The following is an 11,065-nucleotide window of genomic DNA, read 5'->3' on the forward strand; positions in this document are numbered from 1 at the left end:
ATAAAGAAGTTACAGGGACTGACACAAGTGAAGTTCTTAGAAACCCTATGTTCAGGGGATACAGAGATACCTTAAAAATATTAAAAAATAAAATAAAACAAAGAATAGTTATTGCCTGACTCCTCCTACCACTGGGAAATAGGCACAGTACTTGATGGGTCTTTGTATTTTGGAAGCAACATATAGTGTCACAGAAGTGCTATTCTCAGTCATAACTAAGAAGGCTGCTGGTTGTCACTGAGATCCACTGGCATGGATAAAGCAAGAAAGGACTTAGACTGATTTTGTGTGAAGATGAGGATCACCTGAGCAGTTAAGCAAGATTGCTAATAGCTGAGTATGGGGGAAGATCTAGCCTAGATGGAAGAGTAAGTTGATGAGCATCAATTATGACCCCAAGAAAAGCTGCAGCAGTAAGGACTGAAACTTGATTTTCTGATCCACTTTAAGTCTTTTTAGGAGACTAGAATCAGCACTTAAAGAATCTGACCTACACCCATCCTCACGAGGAAAATGAATTCTTCACTAGTCTCCAGAAGACACATAGCCCTGACCACACCTTGATTTTGGTTCACTCTAAAATGGTTTACTCTCAAAAAGTAAAAGAAAGAATGAAAACCTACACTACAAGTCATCACAGGAATGAACTAGAAAGAAACATCTTCATGTTTCTTTCTCTAGAAGTCAGCAGATACACAATTAAGAAGAAAATCAGTGAACTCTAGTAGCACTATTGCATCCACTATTTTCCAGCTAAATAGAACTTTTTAAAGGAGTGGAACAATTCAAATTCAACACTGAAATGTCCCAAAAACAGAGATTGATACACACACACACAGACACACACACACACATTAATTGATTAAAAATTATATATCATAATGCAATCACATAAATTACATGTTTGTTGAATGTTTTAAATTACTGTTAAAGCCCTTATTTTGATAATTCATTGGGCTTTACATTTCACAAAAAAAGAGAATTTTTTGTTGTAATTTTTTAAAGACTGAAAAGAAAAAAAGAAGATTAACATCCATTGTTACATCTTTGATATGTTACTGGCTATAGACTGAGTCTTCAGGGAAATGTTTTCCCAAGGCCATTATTATTTTGCAACATTCTCTTTAAATAGACCTAAAAAGTAGAGAAAGGGACATTTATTGCCAAAGATACTGTGAAATGGTAGATCTCAGTAAGTGAGAGACATAACCAGGTTCAACAAAGGCTGACTACTATCAGCCCTTGGATTTGTGGGCACTAATTATTCACAAAGCAATTCCAAAAGCACCATTCCTATTTTATTTTGGTCAACTGCTCTCAAATAATCTCAGGAAGAGATAGACAAATAAAGCAAAACTGAAGCCCTGGAAAATACTGGTGAGATTATTTTCTTCTAAATCCTTATCTTCTAATCTATATAGAAGCTTTGTGGGAAAAGGGAATTTAATTAAGTTGATATATTTTGAGCACATGTAATGTATTTGCAAGACACTGTTCTCAGAAGAAAAGGGAGAGTAAAATTAAGAGGATGCTAATAAAAGTGTGTCCATTCATGCTTTGAGATAGAATAGCATGAATGTTAAGAAGAAAATGCCAGTCAGAAGCTTTTCCATTTCAAAGGAAAGTGAGACATTATCATGTTTGAGACTTTCTGAAAGGAAAGGAAGGAATCATTTGAATTGGGTCTTTACTATTTGTCTTCTCTTCTCCAGAAACTTGTAGTATGGACAATGGTGTCACAATTCAGATTGATATACAAATGACCAGTTTCTTCTGGATAAAATTCAAGCAACAAAATTCACAGTTGTCAGAAATTGCTATGATTTGAAGTCCCTCAAAATGAAGGATATTCTTAGGGGGAATGGTAATTTTTTTTTTTTTTTTTTTAATTCAGAAGGAAACACTAAAGGGATTTAGCTCATAAAAGCAGAAGGATGTGCTTGAGCTCTAAATTTGGATTATTATTATATCATTATGATTATTGTTATTTTGCATTGCATAAGAGAAGGCACACCTGTAGTGACTACTCCACCCACTCGAATTTGCAGACCTGAGGATACACAGCCACAGTTTCCCCCATGCTGGAATTTGCAGGCATAGTGTTGCTACAAAGGGGTAGCTGAGAGCACAAGTTCAGTAACAGCTCCAGGCACTGAATTTGATGGGGATGTTGAGGAGATATTGCCTCAAGTGGATAAAGTTCTTAATGATTATAAGATACTGTGCAATCATAGCCTAACATATAATTATAATTAGAGGAATCATTTACATCTATGACTTGATTTGAGGAAGCACCATGAAAGCCCCTTAAATCAAACTATTCCACAAACTGTTTCCACCCAAACACTCCAGTGATCCCACTAGAGGACTTGAAATACCATTGCTGACTTTTCCTCTACCCGTTTAAATTATCTTTTAGAAACATTAAATTCACCCAAACTGAGAGAACTAAAATAAGCTAGCATGAAATTTGAAAGATTTGAAGAATAAGAATAAAATAAAGGAGTGCTGGCTTTTTTTTTTTTTTTTTTTTTTTTTTTTTTTGGTCAACAGACAAAGACCAAGACAAAGTAAAGTCTGGGGATTCCTAAAGCCCTCCATTTAAAGAAGGAGAAATTACCTGAGACTTCACTTCTGCAGCTTTCAAATCACACAGATCTTGCTTTGTCTCCAGTAGCTTTTTTAAAAAAATTGCTTTATCTTCTCTTATCTCTACATTTTAAAGAGAATTCTCTGGCTATTTCAGACTGACAAATGACTTTAAATCATGGTAGAAATAACCCTTAGAATGAGAGAGATGATAGTGCAATAAACACTTCCCTTGCACAAATGTGGAAACAAAAGCCTCATGATGTCACATGGTTCAACCAAGATTACAGCGCAGTTAATCAGCTTTGTATAATTTTGGTTCTCTTTTTACTGTACTGTTTCACCTTCTGAAAGTGAAAAGCTTGAGATAAAATTGGAGAGCATAATGTAATGTACACAAAGACCTGAGTTTCATAAGAAGGAGAACCTGCAGAAATCACTCAGTCTAAACTACTGGAGTCCTCAGTGATGAATGCAGTGATGAGGCATGGCTGGGCTCAGAAGGGAAGGGAAGAGAATATATTCTCTTTTCTGTGTCAAACAAGAGGTGAACTTTTGCAGAAAGAGAAATATTACCAGATCCCCAACACAAGTTTGTTTCAAAATTAGGTTGAGTGTCTTATACAGAATTAAAAGTAAATAATTGTTTAGGGAAAATATCAAACAGGTAACTAAACCTTAAAAAAAAAGTTGAAAAAGGTAGGCAGGACTCTTAGGTGGGTGACTTAGAGGATTCACTTTCTCTCTCTGGACTTTGCCCACTTGAGGTGAATGAATTGTCATTTGTATGAAGACAAGATGATCAGAGTATAGGCACTTCAATTTCTTTGAATGTTTGTTCCAAGAGGCAAGGAGTATGCATTTTCCACTATCAACTGCTTTGAATATCCATGTGTTCTGCATTAGAAATAAAACTGTTGGCCTTTTCATGTTTTTCTTTCAGATAATTTGTCTCTTGGGAACTTACTCTGCTGGATTAATTCCATGGAAAAAATAAGCAATGTAACTGAATTCATTTTCCGGGGACTTTCTCAAAATCCAGCAGTTGCAAAAGTTTGTTTTGTGGTGTTTTCTTTCATCTACACAGTCATTCTTCTGGGAAACCTCCTCATCATGCTGACTGTTTGCACTGGCAACCTTTTCAAGTCTCCTATGTATTTTTTCCACAACTATTTGTCTTTTGTGGACATTTGTTACTCCTTGGTGAAAGCTCCAAAGATGATTACAGACCTATTAGCCAGGAGAAAAGCTATCTCCTATGTGGGGTGTATGCTGCAACTCTTTGGGGTACATTTCTTTGGTTGTACTGAGATCTTCATTCTTACTGTAATGGCCTATGATCGTTATGTGGCCATCTGGAAACCCCTGCACTATATGACCATCATGGACTGGGACAGATGCAATAAAATGTTGCTGGGGACCTGGATAGGTAGGTTCATACACTCCATTATCCAGGTGTCTTTGATCATCCAGCTATCCTTTTGTGGATCCAATGAGATTGATCATTACTTTTGTGATGTCCACCCTCTGCTAAAACTTGCCTGCACAGACACATATGTTGTTGGTGTTTTTGTGATAGCCAACAGTGGGGCCATCACTCTGGGTAGCTTTGTTATCTTGCTAATCTCCTATACTGTCATCCTGGTGTCCCTGAGAAAGCAGTCAGCAGTGGGAAGGCACAAAGCTCTGTCTACCTGTGGCTCTCACATTGCTGTGGTCATCATCTTTTTTCAGTCCCTGTACTTTCATGTACATGCGTCCCAATACTACCTTTTCAGGGGATAAGATGGTGGCTGTCTTTTACACAATTATCACCCCCATGTTAAATCCCCTGATTCATACACTGAGAAATGCAGAAGTAAAGAATGCAATGAAGAAACTTTGGAGCAGGACAGTTTTCTGGGAGGCAATTGGCAAATAGCTGGAGGTCATGAGACTTTAAGCTGGATGACCTTAAATTACCTCAGTCTTTTTTTAGCTCATTTGCATAATGAAGACAGTAACAACAACCTCACAGGATTGTCAGAAGGAACAAATGAAACAATAACACATTTTACAGATGTAAAGTAATGTTTATCATAATTGTTATAATGCTCATTCTAATATTTAATAATCAAACAATTTTCTAAAATAGCTAGGTCTAAAATTTTATTAAACTATGAATTTCTTCAGAACCATACTAGACATCATTATTTTCTCCTTCCATGCTTATCTTTTCACCATTTTCTTTAAAGAATGAAAGTCTATCATGAAGCATTTAAGACCATTTTCTAATGTTTTAGAACTATGATTGGGACAAACTAAGCCCTCAGTTTGTGTATGTTGCCTGAAAGAGAGAATACATAAAAACTAGCAGGTACTCGAACTAAAGCATTCTGATATAAGTTCTCCCCAAAACAGATTTTGACAAAAACCAAATCTAGTAAGCTTGGAATGAGACAGAGTTGTGGTAAGTGAGGAGAATGTAAAAGAGATGAAACAGGTTTAAAAGGCAAAAGACCTCTTATCCTCTGATCTTTGAAAAAACTTTTCTTTTCTCTTGGACTCATTGTCTTTGCCCACACAAAGAATTTGGACAAATTTACTTTTAAGATCCTTCTTCTAATTGCAACTCCCATGAATATGCTTCTGCTAACTGGACTCTAATCTTTACCTGTACTCTGTAGCTGGAGTCCATATAACTATAAAGTGATTAACTGGAAAAATTGAAGGAACTGAATAAAAACAGTCACCTGAGCAGAATAGGTGACTGAGACTCAAATCAGCAGGGTGAATACAATTTACTGTAATGCATGGTTTGGAAACCACATTTCCTCCAATGTTTGAACCAAACCGCTTTAATGAATACACTGAGCCATTTCTCACTCCTCCCCCCCCCCATTGCACTTTTATTTGAATGTAATATTTGTGACAATTTTCCAAAAGGGCCAGTATTTCCCAATTTAATATGAGGTCATAAGAGAATATCAACAAAACAGTATTTGGGATTTCAGTTTCTCACCCTTATCATTAAGACACTGTCTCCTATCATCAATATTTATTGAACATTTACAGTGTGCTAGGCAGAATAGAACATACAGAAAACACTGTCCATGCTTTTGAGAAGCTTACATTCTAAAAGAAAAAAAATGCACCTCTTTTAAAATTATATATATTTTTTTGGTGTTTTCTGCAAGGTACTGAGGAAATAGTCTGTGGGGTGAGCTTTGGGTATTACTTAGCGCCATCATTATTTTGAGACAAGAGAAGAATGATTTAAAGATAGACAATGACATTCCATTCAAGATAGGTAGGGCTTAGAGGGAAATAAACACAATTTCATCAACTAAAGAGAGATTGACTGCAGTAAATAGGATGAGGGAAATAGTTTGTGGATGTGAACAAAGAAGCAGGATAGTATCTTACACATATGAGTGGAGCCAGAAAGATCATTCAGCATTTTCCCAAGTACATGGCTACCAAGTAGGAATAGTTTGCCACAAGACAGAAGAAGGCTAAAACAAGGAAGATAATCTTATGCACCTGACAAATAGAAGGAATAAAGGAAAAAAAAAAATGAAGACAAGATACAAAAGTATCAAGAAATTAAAAAAAAAAAAACAAAAAACAAAAGTGGAATCACAAAACTTACAGTTAATGCTACCCAACATCATGATGAACCAAGAACATTGTGACTCATGGCTTCCTAATTTAGATAATATCATATACCAAAAATTTAAATGAAAAACATTACTTTTATCCAATTGAAACCTTGACACCACCCCCCCCCCAATAGAAACTGATTTGGGGGAAGGGAAAGAGGGAGATAAAGGAGAATGGGACATCATTGGGAACCGTAGTTACATGAGTACTTTTTTTGCCATTATTATAAACTTCTTATTTAAACTTGGTAAAAACCCATTAGCTGCCAAAAGGGAATAAAGAATAAATTTCAAAAAATACACAATTTCTTTTAGAGAAGTTTCAGAACCAAATGACTAATTTACATGAAAAGCTGTAGAGAAAATAGTTGAAGAGTCCTTCATAAAACTTTTATTCCACTGACAATGTCCCATTTAATCAATGTGTCCTGGGTCTGAAAATTCACTTAATTCTGCAACTGATGATTACAGTTTTCACTTACAGTAACCGGCTTTACTGTTTTACTCATGCGCTCTTTGGGTTATTATTAAACAAATTATGTGATATACTAGTTGGTTGTCTATTTATCTTGCCCCTAGAAATACTGCAATCTATTTCCATTTTCATAGAACTCTGCAATAAAAGGCACATGACTGCAGTTTGTCCTTGCTGTCATTGTGGTAATTATAGCCACCTTGCCTCTAACAGTTATTAACTGCTGGTACCTGCCATTGTAGAGTTCCATCATTCCCATTGATACCAGAGAGCAAAGTTCATTTATCATTTCCACAAAGTGTCTCATAAAATGTATGTGCCCCACTCACCAGTGCATTCTTTATTGCATTGAGTGAAGGGGGTGTCTTCTGAGTCCTCCTAGGAAATATACTCAGTTTTTGGGTTCTCTGGGTTTAGGTTCTAACATTCTCACTGCTCTGAGCCTCTCTTCAATAATAAACCAAGGGACTTCCTCTATCTTCATTTCATTTACTGATCGCTACTGTGGTAGGCAGAATAATAGCCCCTAAAATGTCCACACTCTAATCCTTGGAAGACCAAGGCAGATGTGATGGTGAGAAAGAGAGATCTTACATTGGAAGAAAACTCAAAACAGATGCAACATTGCTGGCTTTGATGACTGATGAATGGGGCCATAAGCCAAGGAATATGGGCAGCCTCTGGAAGATAGAAAAGCAAAGGGAAAGGATTCTCCCCTAGAGCCTGCAGTATAGACACACAGCCCTCCTGACACCTTGATTTTAGCCTAGTGAAACCTGCATCATGCTTCCAATGCACAGAAAAGAAGGATGTAAATTTTCAGTGTTTTGAGCCACTAGGTTTGTGGTAATATTTACAGCAACAGTAGAAACCTATACAGTTACCATCTTACATGTACTTTGAGGAGCTAGCTTCAGATGTCATTAGAACATTGTATCATTCAGTGAGGACTTCTCTTGCCCAGCTGCCTTACATTAAAAGCATCTATATACTTTTCTATTCCCTTCCATTTCAAGAAACTGTAGCAATCATTAAGAAATAAATGTATCTTTCTACCCCCATATAGCAGTGATGTCTTTTTACATACCAGGTGCTCATGATATATTAGTTGAGTTCAAAGACTGGTTTTCTCCAAAGATTATATTTCATTCTATTTATTTATTTTACTAAATTAAACCTCTATAACATTGAGCTGTTCATTTTTTGTTTTCTGTTCCTTTCTCAGAGGATATGGATATGGAGTCACAAGCCATACGCAAGTGTGTTAGAAAATTATAGTGGATTATTCTCTAATGGTGTCTCCTGAGTTCATAAAGATGGAAATATCATCTTTATCATTTACGTTAGAAAACTCTCTAAATTAGTGTCAAATCTGTTAGTGTACAATATTTTTGTTAGCAGTCTGCTCATAGAATTCTGAAAAATAGAAAAAAAGTCTTCCTGTCCACATTCCAGAGGGAATATTTTAAAACATTAGCATGTAAGCTATTGGTATTCTAGAGAATATTTTTCCCTAATGTTTTCTGGAAACATCCTATATGTTTAAACTTAACTTTTGGCTCATCTATTTAGCCAAGTTAACCCTTTTCATACTCAGTAACTGGATACAGGCAAGCATTTGGGGGTGTAAAAAGCTTTAAGAAGACCAGAGTTACCAGGGAAAAAAGAAATGTCAAATGATGATAAGATGGTGTTTGAGAACAGGTAGAAAAAAAGGAGTGTTATTGATAAAAGGGGATGTGGATCACCAAGAGAGAACTCTAGATGCACCCCATGCCCTGAGTTGTCTTTTCCATCATTAAGAGACAGACTATTCTAGATTTTGTAATTTATTTGCAAGGTACAATTCAGGAAAGACAGCATGGAGCCCTAATATCTGAGGTTCTATTCTGTGGACCACACATATCCCATAAAGTAACTGCAGATTTATATCAAGGTTCTGAAAATTAATATGTCTATGAAACATTGCTTGAAAACTGAAGAGATATTTAATATTTTTCAAATTTATTTCTGTTTGTGTTAATAATCCATATTAGTAAAGTTCACTGATTAAGGACTTTGTGTTAATGTTGACATAAAAGGTTTAATAAACATTTGCCTGAATATCTTTTATATACTAGGCTTTCGGTCAATCGTTTTACCTAAGTAACATATTTTAACTTTGCATAACAATTCTGAGGTGGGTAATAACAATGATGTTTTATAGGATAGAAATAAGAAACACAGAGAAATTAACAACTTACACAGGTTACACATTTAGTAAATTCAATACTGGGATCATTACCAATGACTGCCTTATTTCATGGTTTGTTCTTTTTCCACACATTTTCCTCACATTAGCCTAAATTGAAAGCCAGGGAGTACAGAAAACAATGATGATGAAAAACAGAGCAAACAGCTAGGTAATGGCATATCAACTTGAGCAGCTTAGAATTAATAGTGAGGTAATGAGGGCAGGTTGAAATTCAGGTGTCCAGAAGACACACAAATGGAAATGTTTCATAGACAACTGAATTTTAAAAAGTATAAAATTCAAATAAGGAATTCAGAATTAGATCTGGGAATCAATACTTGAAAATGGTAGTCAAAATCGTGAGATTGGATGAGGTCATCCAAGGAAATCAGGTGTAGAGATTGAGGACTGTGCCAACAACCAAATGTAGGCTCATACCAACAGTTGAAAAACTGACAGAGTTAGAGAAGAATCTCTGAAGGAGCTCAAGAAGCATTTTCAAAGAATCATGAGTAAAATTATGAAAGAATAGTGAAGCCCCAAAGAGCAGAGTTTCAGGAAAGAGTGAGTTTTCCACATAAGGTCACATAAGCACTGGTGTCTAAAACTCAAACACATGCAAACCTTGATTGAAGAGCTGTTACTAGAGCAATTTAAACAAGAAAATCTTTTATAAGTGCTAGAATGCAGGAGAGAATTCCACTTCCATTCATCCAACTCTTAGTAAGTCTTACTAAACTGACAACAAACAATAAGGTCAGGAATCATAATTATCTTTTTCTCCACCATAAGTATTTAATAAACAATGGTTTATAGTAAGCATTTCATAATCAATTGCTTAATAACTGAATGAATGAAAAAAGCAAATGTAACCAAATTTAAAAAGCTGATTACATATTTCATAATTTACATTTCTTAATTGCCTATGTAATGATAAAATTAGTAGATTTGATTCTGTCTGAACTACACTAAGATCACTAATTTGGTAGAGTGAGTTCAGGACTTGTGATACAAAAAAATACTCCTTAGAAATCCTTTTCATTAATGTCTCTTAACAGCACTAATTATCAAAAATATTGGGAGACAACATCAAATGGAATGTTGAAAATGACAGGTTGCCTCCATAATAGAGTATCACATTTTTCATGAGGTCATGTGCTATGTAGCATCCATATGGAGAATGTATTCAGCCTTTGGTAGACATATGTTGTTTTGCTGAATAATGTCTAAACAGCCTTGCAGATACATCTTGCCTGCCTCAGAAGGATTCCAAAAACAAGTTGTAAAAACTTTCTTAGTGGGTCCTCATTTCTTATGCATGAGTGGATCCATTTTCATTCTTCATGATGTTCCAACCCAGTTCTTGAAGGGCTTGGGTTGGCACAGCCCCAAGACCAATGAGCACTCTGGACATGGAGTCAGACATGAGTTTTACAGGACTTATGAAAAGGAGAAAATTTTTCCCGGTGGTGGCCATCTGGAAGATGGAAGCAGCACTCTGCAAAGTTGGTGGTGATGCAAAGAGGCAGCTTGTAAGTGTTTAGGACAAAGGCATTCCATAGGGTATGAGAACAAAGTTTCAGCAGGGTCTCATGACACAGAGGTCTGCAGGTCTGTTATCAACAGTGATTCATGGGAGGGGAGTTTCAATGCTTTACAAGATGAGTGGTTTATAATAATCTCTATACATACTTTCTTCCCTGAGGAGGTCTCATGACCTTCACCTTCTGTCCTGGTCATGTAGGTGGCTACATGCCATAATTTGATCCTAATATAGAGAGGGATCCTTGGCTCTGGGTCTCCACAGGGTAACTGAATTCTGATTTTCCCCTGAGGAACCACATCTTCTCCATTTTCAGTATCTATGTGTTGGATAGTATTGTCTTCTAAGGTGGCAGTAAAATTCCAGCTTGGAAAATTAGAAAACATTACTTATTCCAGGTTGGAATGATTGAGTCAGTGATGTACTGGCAAATTAGATGGAAGTCCATTGTTCCAGTTTGCTAATGCTGCCATTTTGCAAAACACCAGAAATGGATTGGTTTTATAAAGGGGGCTTATTTGGTTACAAAGCTACAGTCTTAAGGCCAGAAAATGTCCAAGGTAAGGCATCAATGATAGGGTACC

The 11,065-nt window shown here is 36.0% G+C and overlaps 1 pseudogene; it reads left to right on the forward strand.

Annotated features, from left to right (window-relative positions):
• The first annotated feature begins 3,573 nt into the window (after positions 1-3,573).
• On the forward strand, positions 3,574-4,510 carry LOC119538780 (annotated as a pseudogene).
• The last annotated feature ends 6,555 nt before the right edge of the window (positions 4,511-11,065 follow it).

The sequence above is a fragment of the Choloepus didactylus genome, chromosome 6 (assembly GCF_015220235.1).
Source record: "Choloepus didactylus isolate mChoDid1 chromosome 6, mChoDid1.pri, whole genome shotgun sequence".
Taxonomy (NCBI): Eukaryota; Metazoa; Chordata; class Mammalia; order Pilosa; family Megalonychidae; genus Choloepus; species Choloepus didactylus.